The sequence below is a fragment of the Myotis myotis genome, unplaced genomic scaffold (assembly GCF_014108235.1).
Source record: "Myotis myotis isolate mMyoMyo1 unplaced genomic scaffold, mMyoMyo1.p scaffold_m19_p_4, whole genome shotgun sequence".
Lineage (NCBI taxonomy): Eukaryota > Metazoa > Chordata > Mammalia > Chiroptera > Vespertilionidae > Myotis > Myotis myotis.
Genome location: NW_023416346.1, coordinates 26,734,107 through 26,757,801, shown reverse-complemented (window position 1 = coordinate 26,757,801; position 23,695 = coordinate 26,734,107). Strand labels below are relative to the sequence as shown.

The 23,695-nt window shown below is 41.2% G+C and overlaps 1 protein-coding gene across 4 annotated transcripts in view; it reads right to left on the bottom strand.

The window, feature by feature from the left end:
* ARHGEF6 (Rac/Cdc42 guanine nucleotide exchange factor 6) overlaps positions 1-23,695 on the bottom strand; it is a 142,875-nt gene that overhangs the window by 97,756 nt on the left and 21,424 nt on the right. The gene's annotated exons all lie outside the window — the stretch shown is intronic.

The window sequence follows — 23,695 nt, the reverse complement described above, 5'->3', positions numbered from 1 at the left end:
GCCACTCACTGGATCCCAAAGTCTGTGATCCCAACTCCACATTGCCCAAACGTTGCACCAGATAGGCATTTTTCTTCCAGCCCCTGTTTCTGATTTTTGCTGCTTAACCTTGACCCCCCTCAGCTCATCTTCATGAATTTGAACCTCTGCCTGCCTGAACTTCTAGATTCTTCCTGGCCTTAAATGACTTTCCCAGATATGACTTCTGGCTTTTCTGATAGATACTACTAAACTGTCAGCAACACAAGATTAAATAAATAGAATATTCCACTTTGTCATTTTCAACTGTCATTCTGATATGCCACTGTTCCTAGTGAAGATACTAGTCAGTTGTTGTTTTAAAGAAATTTACTAATTTTAAAATGTATTCAATGTATTAAAATGTATTGAAACTTCTTTTAGTCTCACATATGTGTATTTGAAACTAGAAGTACTCTCAAGTACAGGCACAATCTATTAATCTCCCAGTCAATGATCTAGATATGTACATCTGTAGGTAACCAGATGCCCACTTTATGGATGGAAATGCACCTACTAAAAACATTTTGTTCCAAGATGTCTGAGTTTGCACCCCCACCCCACCCCAAATGTGGTGATGAGAATAGAATGTACCTTTTCATATGGGACATTTTTGGACCTAATATTTTGAAGGATCTATCTTCCCATTAGGTAGAGCCATTTGCTCCATTTCAAATCTGCCTGTTTTCTAGCAGCCATATCTAGACAACATTTTATCTTCTTTGTGTATATATTATTGAAAATCTAAAATCATCTATAGAATGAAAATATATGGAATCTTTTTTTTCAAGTGAAGGGGCATTCATGTAGATAATATATGCAAATATGTTTTTATAGCAGCCTGCCTACTCTGGAATTCATAGCTCTATTATTCATTTGCTCAGTGGATAGAGCGTCAGCCACGTGAAGGGTCCCAGGTTCAATTCTGGTCAAGGGCACATGCCTGGATTGTGGGCTTGATCCCCAGTAGGGGGAGTGCAGGAGGCAGCCAATGAATGAGTCTCTCTCATTACTGATGTTTCTATTTCTCTCTCTCCCTATCCCTTCCTCTCTGAAATCAATAAAAATATATTTAAGAAAAAGTGAGGCATTAATATACTTTTAGTAAAGAGCTAATGCCAATATTACTAAATAGTTAAATGATATTACAATCCAAATATATTTCTGAGTGCTACTATATATTTCAAAGTTTTCCAGGAATAAATTGATAGGCATGCTGTTTTAGTTTGTCAAAGCTTGGGTGAAGAAGTTCCAATAGATGCTGGTAAGAGTATCTAGTATCCCAAGGGATTCCAGACTTACTGACTCTCCCATACATATAATGACATGTATGCCATAACCAGTGGACATAAGACATTGGGGGATAGGGGAGGCTAGGGGACTGTCTAGGGCGGGGGGATAAAATGGACACATATGTAATACCCTTTGTAATACTTTAAGCAATAAAAAAAAAGAAAGAAAAAAAAATGACATGTATGCCAAAATAGTAACAAAGCAAAAAAAAGTCATTTGTTTTTAGTTCATAATTCCTCATAGGAACGTGAATATGTGTGTATGTATATATGGATACATTTGTTGGGTAGGTTGGGTGGACATGGGTAGAGTCTAAAATAATAAAGAGAATTAAATATTCGAAGAATAAGGCATGAAAGCAAATGGTGTGATAAAAACCTTCTTCCTGCCCTAGCTGGTTTTGCTCAGTGGATAGAGCGCTGGCCTGCAGACTGAAGGGTCCCGGATTTGATTCCAGTCAAGGGCACATGCCTGGATTGCGAACTCAATCCCCAATAGAGGGCGTGCAGGAGGCAGCCAATCAATGATTCTCTCTCATCATTGATGTTTCTCTCTCTCTCTCCCGTCTTCTCTGAAATCAATAAAAATATATATATTTTTTAAAAAAAACTTCTTCCCTTTATGTTGCTCCTTATCTAGGTTAATTGACTGCCCATATGTAGCAACACTGGCATTATTCACTTGTACGGGTACTTGACTAAATGGGAAAATAAATAAATTGATGGAAAAATAAAACATGCATCAACAAAAGTCATTGTGTCTGCTTGAGGTAAGTTGCCTGGGCTATGTACAGTTTCCTTTTTAGAAAACTAGAGTTTACCCACAGACACTCTTCTCACTGCAAGCTTATTCTGTAGCACTAGGAACTACACAGAAGAAGTTAGAAGAGGTCTCTAGGGACTAGTAGAAAAGGCAATGCCTAAGGGTTATGATTCCAGAGCAGTTGGAAGATTATATATAACTACGAACACTCCCCACTGTACCACACCCGTCCAAGCCTCAAATTGAATGCTATTGAAAATTCCACCCCAGGATCATTGTTCAGGGATTGGGGAAGATGGCGGCGGTATAGGCAGACGCGTCCCAGGTCGTGTCCCTGAGCAAATGGAGTGAGCAGCTGAAACTAGTAACATCCACCCCGAATTGGCGAAATTCCTCAGCTGGCAAGACGGTTTGCAGCCGGGAAGAGCAGAACTCCCCTGGAAAGGTAAAAAAACCAGGGATTTGGGCAGGAAAGTTTGCCACACCTCTGAGCCCAGAGAGTCGGAGGGAGACCGCGTGGCAGACAGCCGCGTCCCTTGGGACAGGCAGAGCCCCTGACGGGGGAAAGGAGAACCTCGGGATTCCTGGCGCCGCCGGGGGAATTGAGAGCTGGGTCTGTGATCACAGAGGACTGAGCCTAAAGGGGGCAGCCTGAAGAGCTGACCAGACCATGCAGTCCCGGTAAGAGAAGAAGCCTACAGAAACCAAGCCTTCCCCGTTTCCGGGGAAGCGTTTGTTGTCCGGCCGGCGTTTGTTTGTTTGTTTTCACTGAATCCTGTTCATGGGACATTTTGGATACAGACACTCACCTGTGCTGAAGAGAGGGATAGTGTGCGGAGGAGTGGAATCTGGGGAGAGACTGAGGAGAGAAGGGGGACAGGAAGAGGTGGCAGCGAATTGAGTGCTGAGACACCCCTGAGCCCAAGGCTGAGGCAGCCATTCTTTCCGGAGAGTGAGACTCCTCCCCCAACCCCCAGGCAAGGAACACAGCCACACCCAGATTCCACCCTGTAGGAGATCAAGGATTAAAATAACCTGATCAGTTCCCTGGGAGTTAACAGGGTCTGGCCTATAGAGGGATTTTCAATCCCAGCATCAACACAGCACTGATAACTCTTACGCAGCCAGCTCTGGGCAGTGAACTTCCACTGGACAGAGAGGCCCTATAGCCTCAGAGGCCAACCCCAGAACACTGCCACCCAGAGGCTGACCCACAAACTGACTCTTTGCTAAACACAAAATAAGGCAGTCTGGGAAACAAATGCGGCTTGCTTTAAAATAAGGACTGTGGTTTATAACACAGAGGAACAGTGTATCGCAGGGAAACTCAACACTCTCCTGAATACCTGGCAGGTCTAAGGCGAGCCACACTGAAGAATAGAAGAACCGAAGGACCTTCACTACTGCAATATTTTTTTTTTCTTTTTTCACCTTTTAACTAAGAAACCAATTTTTTTTCTCTTTTTTTTTCTTTTTTTTCTTTTCTTCTTCTTTTTTTTCTTTTTTTTTTTCTTCTTTTTTCCATCACCTGATTTTACCCTTTTAATTACTACCTTCTTATTTTTAACCAGTATTATTACTGCTACCATTTTACCATTTTTTTTTTAAAGTGCCATTTTATTTTCTCTTTATTTTATTTTGGGATTAGTGTTCTCCATTCTATTTTCATCGTTATATTATTGGTTGTTTCTAGTTTGCATTCATCTCCAGGGAGCTGTTGCTGGAATTTGTTGGGATTAATGGCTGTTCTATAGGAGTATTCTCCTCATGTAAAAAAGTCTCTTCCCCTCTTCCACTTCATTCTCTCTTTTCACTCTTTTTTTTTCTTTTCTTTTCTTTTCTCGCTTTTATTTTCCCCCCTCCTTTTTCCCAATTTCATTTTTGCACTCCTTTTTTTGGTCCCTAATTTTCTTTTCTTTTTTCTCTTTTCTCTTTTTCTCTTCCTTCTTCCTTATCCCCTAATTCTCTTAATTCAGGTGGTCACCTTTATTTGGGGTTATTCATATCGTGAATATAGTTGTGTATAGTGCCTGGTACGTGGTGCCTTGTTGTGATGTATTTTGTGCCTTTAAATCAACGCAGCAGATCCAAGCAACAGCAACCTCCTGAGCACCACACCCTCTGCTGAGGAACAGCAGCTGTACGTGAAACCTTGCCCCACCAGCCAGAAGAGCCACCACAGCTGTGAACAGCACCCACCAGAGGAGCTGCTGCCAACTGAAGAGCAGCTGCTACCGCAACCGCCCGAAGAGCAACCACAGACCAAGGAGTCACTGCCACCAAGGGAGCAGCCACTGAACGACTCAACGTCTAGATATGTCAGCGAGATCAAACATGGGTAGACAAAGAAACCCCCAAAGGAAAGAGAAGGAGGACTCTCCAGAAAAGCAGCTAAGTAATACAGAGGCATGCAACATGACAGAAAAAGAATTCAGAATAAGGGTCCTAGAGTGCATAAACCGGATGGAGGAAAAAATCGACAACCTCTCCAAGAAGCTAGAAGAAACAGATGAAAAAATCAACAACTTAAGTAAGACCCAAGAAGAAATGAAGAGTGATATAGCTGCAATGAAAAACTCCATTGAAAGTATCAACAGTAGACTAGGAGAAGCGGAGGACCGAATTAGTGATTTAGAAGACAAGGAAGCAAAACACACCCAAAACGTACTGCAATTGGAGAAAAAAATGAAAAGACAGGAGGAGAGCCTAAGGGAGCTTTGGGACAACATGAAACGAAACAACATACGAATAATAGGGGTACCAGAACAACAGAAGGATGAACAAGGATTAGAAAACCTATTAGAAGAAATAATATCAGAAAACTTCCCTGAGGTGGGGAAGAAAAAAGTCACACAAGCCCAGAGAGTCCCAAACAAGGTGAACCCAAAAAGACCCACACCAAGACACATCATAATTACCATGGCAAATGTTCAGGACAAAGAGAGAATCTTACAGGCTGCAAGAGAGAGACGGAAAGTTACATACAAGGGATCTCCCATTAGATTGTCAAATGATTTCTCAACAGAAACACATCAGGCCAGAAAAGAATGGACGGAAATTTACAAAGTGATGCAAAGCAAAGGACTGAATCCAAGAATACTCTATCCAGCAAGGCTATCATTCAAACTTGAAGGGGAAATAAGAAGCTTCACAGACAAAAAAAGGCTAAGGGAGTTTATCACCACCAAGCCAGCAATGCAAGGAATGCTAAAGGGACTGGTATAAAAATAAGAAATAAAAAGCTCAGAAAGAAAACAGCCACACAAAAACAGAAATGCCTACAAACAAGTACCTTTCAATAATAACTTTAAACGTAAACGGACTAAATGCTCCAAACAAAAGACATTGAGTGGCTGAATGGATAAAAAAACATGACCCATACATCTGCTGTCTACAAGAAACCCACCTCATTAGAAGGGACTCACACAGACTGAAAGTGAAAGGATGGAAAAATATCTTTCAGGCAAATGGAAAGGAAAAGAAAGCTGGGGTAGCAATACTTATATCGGACAAAATAGACCTCAAAGTGAAGGCCATAACAAGAGATAAGGAAGGCCACTTCATAATACTAAAGGGATCAATACAACAAGAAGATATAACCCTGGTAAACATATATGCACCCAATGCAGGAGCACCCAAATTCATAAAAAAACTCCTGGAGGATATCAAAGGAGAGATCGACAACAATACAATCATTGTAGGGGACTTTAATACACCACTGACAGCACTGGATAAGTCTTCTAGACAAATAATCAGCAAAGATACAGCAATCCTAAATGACTCACTAGACCAGATGGACTTAATAGACATCTTCAGAACACTTCACCCGAAAGCCAGGGAATATACATTCTACTCAAATGCTCATAGGACATATTCAAAAATAGACCATATATTGGGTCACAAGCAAAGTATCCCCAAATTCAAGAAGATTGAAATCATAAAAAGCATCTTCGCAGACCACGATGGCATAATATTAGAAATAAACTACAATAAAAACAACCCAAAATACTCAAACACCTGGAAGCTGAATAGCATGCTATTAAATATTGATTGGGTTACCAATGAAATCAAAGAAGAAATTCGAAACATCCTGGAAACTAATGACAATGAAAACACAACAATCCAAAACCTATGGGACACAATGAAAGCAGTCCTGAGAGGGAAGTTTATAGCTCTACAGGCCTATCTCAACAAACAAGAAAAAATGGTAGTAAATCATCTAACTCTACAACTCAAAGAATTAGAAAGAGAGCAACAAGAAAACCCCAGAGTGAGCAGAAGGAAGGAGATAATAAAGATTAGAGCAGAAATAAATGACATAGAGACCAAAAAAACAATACAGAAAATCAATGAAACCAAGAGCTGGTTCTTTGAAAGGATAAACAAGATTGACAAACCTCTAGCCAGACTCACCAAGAAGCAAAGAGAGAGGACCCAAATAAACAAAATCAGAAACGATAGAGGCGAAATAACAACAGACCCCACAGAAATACAAATGATTGTTAAAAAATACTATGGACAGCTCTACTCCAACAAACTAGACAACCTGGAGGAAATGGACAAATTCCTAGAAAAATACAACATTCCAAAACTCAATCAGGAAGAATCTAAAAATCTCAACAGGCCAATAACTATGGAAGAAATTGAAGCAGTCATCAAAAAGCTTCCAGCAAACAAAAGCCCAGGACCAGACGGCTTCACAGGGGAGTTTTACCAAACATTCAAGGAAGAACTGAAACCTATCCTCCTCAGACTACTACAAAAAATTCAAGAGGAAGGAACACTTCCAAGCTCATTCTATGAAGCCAGCATCACCCTAATACCAAAACCAGGTAAAGACAACACAATGAAAGAGAATTACAGGCCAATATCCCTCATGAACATAGATGCCAAAATCCTCAACAAAATCTTAGCAAATCGGATCCAGCAGTACATCAGAAAAATCATACACCATGACCAAGTAGGATTTATCCCAGGGATGCAAGGATGGTACAATATCCGCAAATCAATAAACGTGATACATCACATAAACAAATTGAAAGAAAAAAACCACATGGTCATATCAATTGATGCAGAAAAAGCATTTGACAAAATTCAACACCCATTTTTGATAAAAGCTCTCAGCAAGGTGGGAGTAGAAGGATCATACCTCAACATAATAAAAGCCATATATGACAGGCCCACAGCCAACATCATACTCAATGGACAAAAACTAACACCATTCCCCCTAAGAACAGGAACAAGACAGGGATGCCCCCTCTCACCACTCCTCTTCAACATAGTACTGGAAGTGTTAGCCATTGCAATTCGGCAAGAAGAAGAAATAAAAGGCATCCAAATTGGAAAAGAGGAAGTAAAACTGTCCTTATTTGCAGACGACATGATATTATACATACAAAACCCTAGAGACTCCATCAAAAAGCTACTGGACTTAATACATGAATTTGGCAATGTAGCAGGATACAAAATTAACCCCAAGAAATCCGAGGCATTTCTATACACCAATAGTGAACTTTCAGAAAGAGAGATTATAAAAACAATCCCGTTTACCATCGCACCAAAAAAATTAAGCTACCTAGGAATAAACTTAACTAAAGAGGTAAAAGACCTCTACTCAGAAAACTACAGGACGTTGAAAAATGATATAGAGGAAGACATAAACAGATGGAAGAACATACCGTGTTCATGGATTGGTAGAATCAACATCATTAAAATGTCCATACTACCCAAAGCAATCTATAAATTCAATGCACTTCCCATTAAAATACCAATGGCATACTTCAGAGATCTAGAACGAACTCTCCAAAAATTCATCTGGAATAAAAAAAGACCCCGAATAGCTGCAGCAATCCTGAAAAAGACCAAAGTAGGTGGGATCTCAATACCAGATATCAAGATGTATTACAAAGCCACTGTTCTCAAAACTGCCTGGTACTGGCACAAGAATAGGCATATAGATCAATGGAATAGAATAGAGAGCCCAGAAATCGGCCCGAACCAATATGCTCAATTAATATTTGACAAAGGAGGCAAGAACATACAATGGAGCCAAGATAGTCTCTTCAATAAATGGTGTTGGGAAAATTGGACAGATATATGCAAGAAAATGAAACTAGACCACCAACTTACACCATACACAAAAATAAACTCAAAATGGATAAAGGACTTAAATGTACGACAGGAAACCATAAAAATTCTAGAAGAATCCAAAGGCAACAAAATCTCAGACATATGCCGAAGCAATTTCTTCACTGATACAGCTCCTAGGGCACTTGAAACGAAAGAGAAAATGAACAAATGGGACTACATCAAAATAAAAAGCTTCTGCACAGCAAAAGAAACCATCAACAAAACAACGAGAAAACCCACTGTGTGGGAAAACATATTTGCCAATGTCATATCTGATAAGGGCCTAATCTCCAAAATTTATAGGGAACTCATACAACTTAACAAAAGGAAGATAAACAATCCAGTCAAAAAATGGGCAAAGGACCTAAATAGACACCTTTCAAAAGAGGACATTCAGAAAGCCAAGAGACATATGAAAACATGCTCAAAGTCACTAATCATCCGAGAGATGCAAATCAAAACAACAATGAGGTACCATCTCACACCTGTCAGACTGGCTATCATCAACAAATCAACAAACGACAAGTGCTGGAGAGGATGTGGAGAAAAAGGAACACTTGTGCACTGCTGGTGGGAATGCAGACTGGTGCAGCCACTATGGAAGACAGTATGGAGTTTCCTTAAAAAACTGAAAATGGAACTCCCATTTGACCCTGTGATCCCACTTCTAGGAATATATCCCAAGAAACCAGAAACACCAATCAGAAAGGATATATGCACCCCTATGTTCATAGCAGCACAATTCACCATAGCTAAGATCTGGAAACAGCCTAAGTGCCCATCAGTAGATGAATGGATTAGAAAACTGTGGTACATCTACACGATGGAATACTATGCTGCTGTAAAAAGGAAGGAACTCTTACCATTTGCAACGTCATGGATGGAACTGGAGAGCATTATGCTAAGTGAAATAAGCCAGTCAATGAAGGAAAAATACCACATGATCTCACTCATTCATGGATAATAGAGACCATTATAAACTTTTGAACAATAATAGATACAGAGGCAGAGCTGCCTCAAACAGATTGTCAAACTGCAGCAGGAAGGCTGGGGAGGGTTGCGGGGCAGGAGGTAGGGGGGTAAGAGATCAACTAAAGGACTTGTATGCATGCATATAAGCATAACCAGTGGACATAAGACATTGGGGGATAGGGGAGGCTAGGGGACTGTCTAGGGCGGGGGGATAAAATGGACACATATGTAATACCCTTTGTAATACTTTAAGCAATAAAAATTAAAAAAAAAAAAAAATTCCACCCCAGATCTTTCTTCAATGCACTTGAGATTGGTCCCCTGCTAAAATGGGAATATTATTTGGAGGGAACACAGCAACTTAATTATCAGTCTTTTATACCTTACTGGAAATGAGGAGCGTAAGACCAAGTTTAGAGATGATGGTGTGGAGAAAAGCTAAGGTCACTGGTGCCCAACTGGGAAAAAGCAAGGGAGAACCCCCCCCCCCCCAATGTGGAGAGGAGTGTAAGAAGAACAAGGAAAAGTAGATTATAGTACAGGCCCTTTGCCTGGGACTAAACCCAATCATTTATATATATAAAATGGAAAACCAATCCCTTTTCCAAACTACAAAGCACTCTGGGACTTGTTAAAAGGTAATGCAGCCCTGGCCAGGTGGCTCTGTTGATTGGAGCATCGTGCCATGCAATGAAGGGTTATGGGTTCGATTCCCAGTCAGAGTACATACCAGGTTGCAGGTTTGAACCCCAGTTGAGACGCAGTGAGAGGCAACTGATCAATGTTTCTCTCTCCCTCTCTCTCTCCCTTCCACTCTCTTTGTAAAGTCAACAAAACTGTATCCTCAGGTGAAGATTTTTAAAAAGGTTTCTAGCCATAGCTAGTTTGGCTAAGTGGATAGAACATTGGCCTGTTGACTGAAAGGTCCAGGTTCGATTCCAGTCAAGGGCACATGCTCGGGTTGTGGGCCTGAACCCCATCAGAGGCCATGCAGGCTGCAGTGGATCAATGAGTCTCTCTCATTATTGATGTTTCTATCTCTCTCTCCCTCTCCCTTCCTCTCTAATATCAATAAAAAATATTTAAAAATAAAAAAGGTTTCCAATAAAAAGGTAATGCATATTTGCATATTTATGCTGTATGTGATGATACTCTTCTTCTGGTACACTGTGTAAAATTTGCTAGCATGTTTAGTATGATATCAAACTAACTTTCTTTATACCTATTTTGGTCTAGAAATTAACTGGTTAGTTCCAGTTGGATCTGTGAAGGTCAAATGAACAGCAAGATTCCCTCCTTCCATTTACCATGACTGTAATGCAGACAAGAAAGAAACGACTGCTTCTTATACTATCACTAGATGGTTTCAAGGTCCCACTCCTGCAATGGGATGAGGCAAAGCTCAAGTATAACAGCAACAACAACAAAACTTTTACTCTACTCTCAGTAAACAATAGGAGAGACATGGATTAAACTTCATTGGAGATTTTTTAAAAGTATTTATATATAGCCTGTCTAAGGTCCAATCCTACATCAGCAGCTCAAATCAGACAAAGCATTTAATTTTTCAATGTTTCCCCACATTTTTCCATTTTGAACATCTACAATGACAGCAAAACCTATTTTCTATCCACTAAACAGCAGGTGTTAATTCTGAGCTGTTGGGGATCTGCCAGTATAAACTGCACAGAAGTTAATATTTTTATGCTTTACAAATAGATCCTTTTGAAGTAGTTTTCACTTTCAACATGTATGCTGTTTTAGACATTTTTCCTGAACTGATAAACAGAAGGAAACACATGAGGAAAAACTTCCACAAGCCCTTGTTCCATTTCCTTACTAATCTTACAGCTACAATTTACTGATTTACTGAGCACTTGCTATGTGCTGACACCATGTTTGATGAGGATGGATGGATGGATAGATAGATAGATAGATGATAGATAGATAGATAGATAGATAGATAGATAGATAGATAGATAGATATTCATCATTGCACTTGATTTTCTCAGTAAGCCTGTATTGTGGGTACAATTATTTCTCCCATTTTATAAATGAGTAAATTGATATTCAGAGTACTTAAGTCACAAAGAAAGAAAGTGATGGAATCAATAAATATACACTAAAAAGTGTTATAAGAGACATTTTAGTACTGCATGTATACTTATGTTTTCATAAGCCATTTTAAAAAAATGAAAAAGGAATCCATGGGTTTGTACATACAAAAAAATCCTTTGCTGCATCTGTACCATCTGCAGTAAGTTTGTTACAACCTCTAACATGACTAATTCAACAAATCATGGCAAAGAGAAAATATCCCATATGACAAGACTTTTTCCACAGGGGTCTTCCCTAATTCCTGTGCAATACTTTTCATTTCAAGGTGGTCTTGACCCAGCAGCTACCTTTTGCCAGAAGTGGGGAAGGGCTACAGTGATCTATTCTTATTTGTTCATTGGGTTACATCTTGTAAGCCACCATCCATATTTGTGAGGTGTTGGTAGGGTGGGGGTCCAGCCCATGGTTACAGGACCAAGCTAAACCATTCCTTGGCATCATGCTCTAAACATTTAAGTTAGCAGTCATAGCCCCCGCCAGATCTTTGTTAAGAGAAACCATACTGTATACTAGTTCAGAACTGGGTAATGTCTCTAATGTCATGTGGCTTCAGTCCTACTCCATCGACTTCCATTTAAAGTTAATTTAGGGTTTGAAGTGATCACAATAGGCTCCATCACTCAATTTTTAAATCTAATCAACCGAAAAGGAAGGGATTCAGTGGAACCACATGGACAGAGCTTATGTTTCAGGCCCATTAAAAAAAATTCCAAATATTTTAGGAGCATTCCATCTCTCACTTGTTCTTATTGTTCTTACTGAATAAAATCTTAAATTAACTTAGCCCATCTTGAATCACATTTTCTAATTCTCACAGCTGAACAAGCTGCTTCTGTTAACCCCTGAACTTTGGAGGAAATGTCATTACATAGTGCAACAGAGCAAGCAAATCTGAGCTGCTTAGTCATATTTCACTGGGTGGTACTGCTCTTGGCTCTGTGAATGCAACCTGGGATGCTTCCACATAGCCCCTATGAAAAGTAGTCACAAAGTCAGCAACAAATAATGCTCTAAGCTCAGAAATTAGATTCAATTAGGCACTGATATTCCACTTACTAGAATGCAATGGATGGCATTTGTACCTGCCTGGTTTTAAATAACTGTTCCTATTTAATATGGAGCAAACTTAAGAGCACAAACCCTGCTCTCTATTCCTCTCTTATTTCCTTCCTTTCTCTCCATTTCAGCAGTTTAGGAAACAAGATCTGCCTTGTGCATATAGTTGTAAAAACATCGATGAACTGAAGATAGCACTGGTGCAAGGGTCAGAAGACCTTGACTCCAATCTGAGGTTTGTCACTGCTGAGTAGTTGTGAGGATTTAGGAAAGCAACACCACTTTTTCTGTGGCTCTGTTTCCCATGTGGAGAGTGAGAGATGTGCTGGCCCATCATCTAAATAGGAACTCTGAAAGGCAGCATCTTGCCTGTGTGCCCAAGGTCCAGAATCTGATCTTCAGTTCTCAAGACTTTTGAGAATGGATTCACACCATCCAAGTTCATAAAAGGTCAATGCATAAACCAAAATGCCAATTTACTAATTTTTTCTTTAAAGTGAACATTAAGAATATTAAACATTCCCATTTTATGACCAGATCACTCTCTCCCAATAGAGAATTCTATATGGAAAGCCAAATTCGAATTAGGAATTTGTTGGATAATATAGAATCAAAGCAAAGGGAGTCTGGGGTAGCACAGCCTACCATAATTGTTGTTTATAAGTTGACTTTTTTAAAATGTCATTTTAAAATGACTTAATTATAAATCCTGGCTCAATCTTGCTGGTACTGCCTGGTGGGACTTGGACTGTTATTGTAGGCAGGTTTAACCATCTATGTTCTTTTGTCTCTGTGGCTTTATATATAATCACTACATAACTATTATGGGCTTCTAGATTACTTGGACCTCATAGAATCCAGAACCAGGCAGTTCAGCTCCATAGAGCTCCTATGACAGGAACAAAGATCCGAGGGTAATCCCTCACTGCTCACTCCTCATTGCGAAGTCACCAAATCCACTTCCTCAGCATCACTAACATCAATATATCACACACTTTTACTTCCATCCTTCCTTGCTACAGTCCTTTAGGGGAAAAACATTTTCTCCACAAGAGATTCATCCTCAGTTGAGTATTAAGTGTTCAGGAAAGAGGAGAATGAATGAGAAATGATACAAGCATCTTGGTGGGGACAGTCACAGGATTAAGGAGAAAGAGAGAGAACAACTGGCTTTGGATAATCTACCAAAAAGAGAACAGACATAAAGGAAAGAGAAAGAGAAAACCTCTCCTATCAATAATGCTTGCCAAGCCAAGCATAGGAAGTGGGAGGCCTAGACCCTGCTGCCTGTCAGCCAGCCAGCCAATATGGCCTGCCCACGCCCCCTCCTCCTGTGCTCCTGTCACTAGAGCCTTTGCAGGAGCCATACTGGCTGCCAGTTTTGAGTGATATTTCAGCTGCTGGAGCATCTGTGTGCCAGACCTGGGGATGTCCTCCTCAAGCCCCTCACCCCACCCCTTCAAAAAACGGGACTTATTTTCTAGTGTTCCAAATTGGAATGCAGAACACATTTTCCCGAAGACATAGCATCACACCTGCTACTTAGTCTCTGAGAGTTCTAAAGTCAACCACATTAGTTATTAAGCAGGCTGTTGTGAGCCTGCCAGAAAACATAATCATTGTGGAACCTAGTTTCTTTGGAAAAATGTTTTCTGTGTTCCCAACAATAACTTACAAATGATCTTTTGGAAAATAATCCATTTTTGCATTGAAGAATGCCTGAATGTGTGGTCCCAAATCAATGTCCACATCCTTCATAGTTTTCCCTTGTCCTGTCACATAAAGGATAAACAAATACCATAGACCAGTGGTCGGCAAACTGCTCCTCGCGAGCCACATGCGGCTCTTTGGCCCCTTGAGTGTGGCTCTTCCTAAGCCTTAGGAGTACCCTAATTAAGTTAATAACAATGTACCTACCTATATAGTTTAAGTTTAAAAAATTTGGCTCTCAAAAGAAATTTCAATCGTTGTACTGTTGATATTTGGCTCTGTTGACTAATGAGTTTGCCGACCACTGCCATAGACATTCCAAGTACTATTTATTTTAGAACTCTTTGTGGTGAGAGAACCAAATAATACGTATAAAGATTATGAGAATATCCTCAGAAATTATAATAGTTAACAGCCCCTGCATATGTAACAGTCCATGCAGTTAACGGGGAGATTCAGCTGTGAAGAAAGCTCCTGCAGCCCGTGCTTTCCTAGCAACCTGCTATGATTTATGGTAAGAGCCTGAAAGTCTAGCAGAAGCAACTGCTTCACTATGACTTCCACATACAGGAGAGACTGATGTTAAATGAATCCCACACAAAATTAAGGCAGGAGGAGGGCAATGAAAAAAAGGAACCTGTCCTCGCTGGTTTGGCTCAGTGGATAGAGCGTCAGCCTTCAGACTGAAGAGTCCTGGGTTCGATTCTAGTCAAGGGCACATACCTGGGTTGCAGGGTCGAACCCCAGTGTGGGGTGTGCATGAGGCAGCCAATCAGTTATTCTCTCTCATCATTGATGTTTCTATCTCTCCCTCTTCCTTCCTCTCTGAAATCAATAAAAATATATTTTTTAAAAAAAAGAAAGAGAAAAAGGAACCCCTCCTGGTTGCTTTAAGCAGAAACTTCTCTAGCAGTTTCATCTGCAGTCTTCCCTAAGTCCTCCATTGACTTACCCTCACATATTTTTCTTCTGAAGAGCTACACTCATAGTCTGTACAGAAGCTGCACTTTTAAGCCCTCAATCATCCACCACTGTAATATTCTCTATTTATTCTGTAGGTGTTAAGATTAGCCCTGGATTTGCTATTATAAGGCAGACTCTTTGAAGTCCAAATTGCCCCCCTAGCCCTGGCCCAATATTCAACATATGTGAGGCATTTGATAAATAACCATTCATTGGTTGATCAACAGGATGTACTGTCAGAGAAAATTAAATTGTGCCTAGAATATAAGCCCCACAAAGCCAGTTTTAAAAAAACTTCTTTACCTTTGCATCCTCAGTGTCTAGATAGAAGAATGCCTGTCACATAATAGTTGCTCATAAACTATTTAATAGATTAATGAATCTTTAGAAGCTCTCACCAATACATGATTCATCATAATTAAAGAAAAAGTATTGCTGAAACTACAGTAAAGTAAAAAAAAATTATCTTTCCTTCTGTGACAACATGGATGGGCCTTGAGGGTACTGAACTAAGTAAAATAAGCCAAACACAGAAAGATGAATACCACAAGATTTCACTTATATGTGGAATCTACAACACAAAACAAACAAAAACAAAACCCAGATTAATAGATACACAGAACAGATTAGTGAATGCCAGAGAGGAAAGGGGTTAGGGGAGTGAAATGAGTGATTAAATCATAAGATCTTAAGGATTAATAAGTACACATTTTCAGTTATAAAATAATTAAGTCATGAGGATGTAATGTATGGAATGGGGAATATAGTCAATAATATTGTATTAATTTTGTGAGGTGACATGGTAAGTAGACATTGTGGTGACCACTTTGCAATCTATAGAAGTGCCAAATCACTATGTTGCACAGTTGAAACTAATATAACATTGCATATCAATTATGCCTAAATAGATAAATTGAAAGACATACATGTATATATTCTTAAGGATGAAAAAATTCCATGCATTTATTAGGAAAGATATTACCTAAAATAACATACACTTGTACTCATTAGCAAAATTAAGCCTTGTGACCATGAGGTGACCAAAGATGCTTCAAACTCCATGCTTATGTATTTCATTGAGTTGTGTGTGAGAATCGGCAAAGTCTGCAATTGCTGACCTGTCCCAGACTCCTTTAAATCTCACAAAGCACCATGACCTAAGCATTATTGAAAAGAAGAGCTGAAAAGAATTGTGGGGTTTATTGCTTTGCTGGAGTAGGCTACATATATATTTTTTCATTTTTTTTATTTCAGAGAGGAAGGGAGAGGGAGAGAGAGAGAGAGAAACATCAATGATGATGATAGAGAATCATTGATTGGCTGCCTCCTGCACCTCCCACACTGGGGATTGAGCCCACAACCCGGGCATATGCCCCGACCAGGAATCGAACTGTGACCTGGTTCATAGATTGACGCTCAACCACTGAGCCATGCTGGCTGGGCAGGCTATATTTTTTGGACTATTTTACTGTAAGATAGCTTAAATGACAAACACTATAAGCCACACTCACCTGTTCATACTCTGCTCTAAAACAAACTCCAGGTGCAGCCAGAGCAGAATGGGACAGGAAAATGTGTCAAATTAACTCATGAGAAGCAAGAAAGGTGTGGCAGGCAATTTGAAAGAGACCATAAACCACACGCACGAAGTCCCTCTTAGACCAGCTAATCTGGGTAGGAAAGATGTTTTTCCAAAGTCGCTACCATTTTCTTTATTGGAGACTAGAGGCGAAGTGCACAAAATTTGTGCAGGGGGGGGATAGTCCCCTCAGCCCAGCCTGCACCCTCTCTAATCCGGGACCACCTGGGGGATGTCCGACTGCCAGTTTAAGCCCAATCCCAGGAATGGGGCCTAAACCGGCAGTCGGACATCCCTCTCACAATCCTGGACCGCTGGCTCCTAATCGCTCACCTGCCTGCCTGCCTGGTCGTCCCGAATTGCCCCCCCCTGCCGGCCTAGTTACCCCTCACTGCCCCCCCCCCGCCAGCCTGATCGCCCCAACTGCCCCCCCCCCTTCTGGCCTGGTTGCCCGCAATTGCACACCCCCACCGGCCTGGTTGCCCCTATCTGCCCCCCTGCCAGCCTGGTCACCCCCAACTGCCCCCCCCCGCCGGACTGGTAGCCCCATGCAGCCTGCTGTTCAGTCATTTGATCGTCCCTCACTAACCCCTGCCGGCCTGGTTGCCCCACGCAGCCTGCTTGTTCAGTTGTTTGGTCGTCCCTCACTAATCCTTCCTGCCAGCATGGTCGTAGGCAGCCATCTTGTGAGGGCATGAGGGTTAATTTGTATATTACCTCTTTATTATATAGGATTACCTTCAATAACACATTAGGCAATGACTTTTGGCACTCCTTGCTTATATGTGAGTCACTTTTTCAAAAGTATGTCATTTTCAGAATTGCCCATCAATGCCTAACAGACATTAGTTAATTAATTAATTAGTTAATTAATTTTCCTCTATCGTATCACAAACAAGATTTGTGCCTAGGAAACAATCCAAACATAGTAAGGTGGGTGTTTGAGAGTTCAGATGCCGGTGACATCAGGAATGGTTCTTTCCGTTAATATCCATGTCTTTCAGCCTAATGGAACCAAGCCTATAACTACCTACAAGTTCAAGTCCACTCTTTAGACTAGCATTCATATTTCTTCTCAACCTGGTCCAACCCTTAGCAAGCCCATCATTTCTCATCATCATCTTCTTGTTTGCTCCACAATCTTCACTTTCTTCACTATGCTTCTCTGTGATATGAAAAAGTTCCCTCAACTATTTGAATCCTAGATGTCCTTCAGGGTCCATCCTATATCACTCCTTTCCATGGGGTCTTCCCCAAACACTATACCTCAGTACATGGGGGCTTCTCTTCTTCTGAACTCTGCATTATGCTCTATAGCAGTGATGGCGAACCTTTTGAGCTCGGCGTGTCAGCATTTTGAAAAACCCTAACTTAACTCTGGTGCCGTGTCATATATAGAAATTTTTTGATATTTGCAACCATAGTAAAACAAAGATGTATATTTATGATATTTATTTTATATATTTAAATGCCATTTAACAAAGAAAAATCAACCAAAAAAATGAGTTCACGTGTCACCTCTGACACGCATGTCATAGGTTCGCCATCACTGCTCTATACTCTGGAGCCACTAACTTGGATACCTAGCTATACACTGTTAAATTCCACTATTTCCCATGTACATTTTTCTCTTTCCACAATGCCAGACACAGCACTTACCATATATATGGTGAACAAGTATTTGCCATCAGTCTTTCCTCTCAACCTAAAATTTAAAAAGATATTTCTTCCAACAGAAATACCTGTCCTTTTGGCATGCATTTCCCAGAAGGGAAGACAGGAGAAGGCTCATTTTTTTTTCTGGTAGACCTTGATAAATCAGGGCTCATATATATTCCATCACTTGGTAAAATAGATTCTTCCTTTTGAAGAATATGATTGTGAGAAGTGAAGAATACTGTCAAAGCATTTACACCTCACCAAAAGGAAGCAAAGTTACTGCCTGGGAGAATCAAAGTCACAGAGTCCTAATGTGCAAATCTCACACCTTGAAAACCCAATGAAATCGAGAGACTTTTGGTAAGATAAGAAATAACAAGTGACCTGAGGACTAGATAATAGAATGGGAAACAATGGTTTACCAGTTTGTGCACCTGAAGGGTGATTTTTTAAATCTCAAATCAAGATTTCTCAATTCAAAACACATTCCCAAACACCAGCATGTCTTCATAGAATGCAAACTGGTTATACTATAGTACAAATGCTTATTGATACATTCACAACATACATTTCCCAAAGGTAGTGGTTAAATTTCTATTTTAGTAAAATACTACATTCAATTGATAGTGCACATTAATTATCCTATCTAATAAAAGAGAAACATGGTAATTAGCGTACGACCGCTACCCTTCCCATTGGCTCATCAGGGTGATATGCAAATTAACTGCCAGCCAAGATGGTGGCCGGCAGCCAGGCAGCTTGAAACTAACATGAGGCTTGCTTGCTTCAGTGACAGAGGAAACCAACGTTCCCCGCCTGCCTTGCCGGCCTCTGAGCCTGCAGTTTGAAACATAGTTACAAATATAGAAGCTAAACAAAACCCCAGAAACCTGCTTTCAGTGAGCCGGGATCTCAGAGCTGGAGTTATACACTGTTTCAATTATAGAACCCAAACAAACCAGATACCTGCTTTCAGGAGCGGAGGCCTCAGAGCTGGAGCCTCAGAGCTAAAGCTGGCCCAGAATAAAAAGAATAAAAGAAAAAAAGGAGCAGTTGGGAGCTTCAGTCACCCGCCAACCTGAAAACAGCCCTCAGCCCCTCACCCAGACTGGCCAGGCACCCCAGTGGGGACCCCCACCCTGAAGGGTGTGTGACCAGCTGCAAACAGCCATCATCACCTCACCCAGGCTGGCCAGGCACCCCAGTGGGGACCCCCACCCTGATGCAGGACACCCTTCAGGGCAAACCAGCCGGCCTGCACACGTGCACCAGGCCTTTATCCTATATAGTAAAAGGGCCTCCCAGCACCGGGATCAGCGGAGCCGAGAGGCCTCCCGGCACTGGGATCAGCATGACAGGGGGCAGCGCTCAAACTCCCTGATTGCCCTGTGGCTCTGTGTGTGACAGGGGGCAGGGCCACAACCTCCCTATTGGCCCTGCTCTGTGCCTGATAGGGGGGAGCTCCCCAACCCCCTGATCGCCCCTGCTCTGTGTGTGACAGGGTGCGGCGCCCCAACTCCCCCACCCATGGGTCCTGCTCTGTGTGTGACGGGGTAGAGCCATAACCTCCCCATAGGCCCTGCCCTGAGTGTGACAGTGGCGGCGCCCCAACCCCATGATCAGCCCTGCTCTGTGTGTGACGGAGTAGAGCCATAACCTCCCCATCGACCCTGCCCTGAGTGTGACAGGGTGTGGCACCCCAACCCCCTGATCCGCCCTGCTCTGTGTGTGACAGGGGGCTGTGCCCCAACTCCCCTATCGGCCCTACTCTGTGAGTGACAGGGGGGAGCTCCCCAACCCCCTGATGGGCCCTGCTCTGTGCGTGACAGGGTATGGAGCCCCAACCCCCCTGATCGGCCCTGCTCTGTGAGTGACAGGGGGCAGCGCCCCAACCCCCTAATTGGCCCTGCTCTGTGCATGACAGGGGGTGGTGCCACAACCTCCCCATTGACCCTGCCTTGAGTGTGACAGGGGGCGGTGCCCAAACCCCCCAATCAGCCCTACCCTGAACGTGACTGAGGGTGGCATCACAACCTCCCGATCCACCCTGCTCTGTGCATGACAGGGGGTGGCGCCCCAACTCCCCAATCGGCCCTGCTCTGAGCCCGACCCAGGGCTGCACCTAGGGATTGGGCCTGCCCTCTGCCACCCGGGAGCAGGCCTAAGCCAGCAGGTTGTTATCTCCCGAGGGGTCCCAGACTGCGAGCGGGCACAGGCCGGGCTGAGGGACCTCCCCTTCCCCCCAAGTGCACAAATTTTTGTGCACCGAGCCTCTAGTACCTAAATAAATCTCTTGATTTACATACATTTCTCAGCAATCATTGGTAAATAGCCCCAGTTTGCTAGAGACCTAGCCAAGAACAGACAAATTACAAGACAGAATGTTCCTTAGCATACAGGCCTGCTTCACAGACTGGGCTCTTCATAAAAGATATTAAGAGCTTGACACCTCTTAAAATAATGTCCATACTTACAAGGGGTAGGGAAGCCTGTATGTCATTGTCTCCGGTGAAACAAGTCCTTAATAACTCACTGCTTTGCAAACTGCTGCATTTCATCTCATTTTAATTTAATTCCTTCTTTTCCCTATTGCCCTGTTCAATTCCTCAACTGACATGTCTGATCTCTGTAATAATATTCAAGTCTCAGGAAAGTATAAAACTGGGATTTTACTCTATTTGTCTAAGCAGAACTTAATTAGAAAGGTAAATCTTCTGCCAGAAGTCAAATAGAAATGATGTGTGAGTGTATGCTATTTTAGATGATCCACATTTCGGAACCCACACAGCTTTCTATGTGGTAGGGTCCAATTTGCCAGGGTATGACAAAGCCTACAGCTAGTCAGACAGATGTCTGGTGTCATGAGTTTTTTTTTTCCCAGATGACAGCAGAGGAAGTGGCACTGTAAGTATTGAAATCCAGATATAGAGCAGCTTCTGGACTGAGTGGACATATACCTCCTCTAAAAAGTTGGTAAGCAAAGGCACTAAAACTGGCGAGTGTCCCTCACACTTCTTTTTTTTTTTAATATATTTTATTGATTTTTTACAGATAGGAAGGGAGGGAGACAGAGAGCTAGAAACATCGACGAGAGAGAAACATCGATCAGCTGCCCCCTGCACATCCCCCACTGGGGATATGCCCGCAACCCAGGCACATGCCCCTGACCGGAATTGAACCCGGGACCCCTCAGTCCGCAGGCCGAGGCTCTATCCACTGAGCCAAACCGGTTTCGGCCCTCACACTTCTTCATTTGCAATTCAAAGGCCAGACCTTGCACATCCTTTTGGTGTTAACTCCAATGTCATCACGAATGGTTTTGCATACCTTATGCTGTGCTGGCAACTCTTTACCTCTCAGACTGATCCTTGGGGTGGGCGGGGGCAGGGGGGACTCAGAGATAACATATGACCAAATTAGAATGGGGCTGTAGTAGGGAATAGCTTGCCATGACTGTATGATTTTAATAAAGACCTATGTTGTGCTCCATTGCCCCCAGAAGCAGCCTGGATTAGAATCAACATGAAGGCCTGAGGGAGGGCGGGAATAGGGTGGAAGGAGTCAATGGGGGGAAAGGGGGGAACATTTGTAATACTTTCAACAATAAAGATATTGCCCTAGCCCCGTGGTCGGCAAACTGCGGCTCGCGAGACACATGCAGCCCCTTGAGTGTGGCTCTTCCTAAGCCTTAGGTCCTACCCTAATTAAGTTAATAACAATGTACCTACCTATATAGTTTAAGTTTAAAAAATTTGGCTCTCAAAAGAAATTTCAATCCTTGTACTGTTGATATTTGGCTCTGTTGACTAATGAGTTTGCCGACCACTGCAGCCAATTTGGCTCAGTGGATAGAACATTGGCCTGAAGGATCCCAGGTTTGATTCTAGTCAAGGGCACATACTCAGGTTGCTGGCTCGATCCCCAATAGGGGGCATGCTGGAGGCAGCCAATCAATGATCATCATTCATGTTTCTATGTCTCTCTCCCTCTCCCTTCCTTTCTGAAAGAAAAAAAAAAATCTATTTTAAAAAAACAATAAAAATATTTTTTTAAAAAATAGAGTGAGTTAGATTTAAAACAAGATAACTTTTACATCTTCTGTCAGGAAGATTCCTTGATCAAATTTTCTAACAAAATACATTACTTTTGGTATTATCAGTATACATTCAACCCATTCAGAAACAATCTTTTTCCTTTTCAAGTGTTATATACTGTGGGTTTTTTCATATAGAGGCAATTGATTTTTATTTCCCCCCCTCAACTATGCCCAATTCAATAGGTTTATTACTTTTTCTGAGGGTATGGGGGAATGTTTTTGTTAGTCATCATCGAAAAAACAACAACAAAAACAATTTGGTGAATTGTTTAAAACAAAATGCATCTTGCTCTCGGGTGTATTTTCAAATTTCAAGCTATTGTGACTATAAAATAAACATGCTTGCTTTAAAAGACAAAAATTAAACCACTCTATCCAGGTAAACATGAGAAACTGAAAATACTCAGTTTTCACATTCTTCTAGTTTATGCATAGATTAAGAACAAGTGGAAAGCTTTCCTGATTTTTCAATTCCAAGAGGAATCTATCAAATTGTTTATATTATTAGCATAAAATGGTAGATAAAGAAGTTAATGTGGTTAACAATTGAATAATTCATAGTCTCTGAAGAATTCAGTTGCTTTGTCTTCTCTAGTTCCTCTTTTGAACTGGATCCCCAAACGTATTTCTAGTCCAGAGTTGTTATAAAGAACATAATATACAAATTGTTTTCAGCAGTTAAAAATTGGTGATGCTAAGCATTGAAAACAGCAGCAAGACAAACATCTGGAGACTTAGCATGAACTTTTATAACCAATTCTTAAAATTCTTAAGACTACATGCTTATTGTCAGAAATTATAGTTAAAAATTCCAATCTCCGTTCCATGAATATCACTGGGCTCTACAATATCACTGAAATTTAAACTGTGTTTATATAGTCTTCCAAATACAAGATATAAACAAATTAAATATGACATATAAATAATTTTAAACACATTTCAACATCCTCTCATTTAAATTCAAATTATTTTCTATTATGTGAAGCACTAAAAATTTCAAGTCCAGAAAAAAAGCACTTCAATTTGTGAGTGAAAGATGTTGATAATGTTAAAAAGAGTAATTTCTGCTGTTAACATGAGAGCAAAGCCTGCCATCACTATTCATCTAAAGTTCCCAGAAATAATCAACTTTGTTTTGTCTTCAGAAGAGGAGTATTAAGTATTAGAAAATATGTGTGGGGTTTTAGCTTCAACTTTATTTTTCAAGAATGTTTTTCCAAAAATAAGTGGTCTCTGCCAAATAAAGCATGGAACTAAGAAACAAGATGGTTGGATTTATTTTCCTGTTTCATCCCTGTCTAAATTCTCAATGTAACTAGTGTAAAACCTCAGAACCCTTG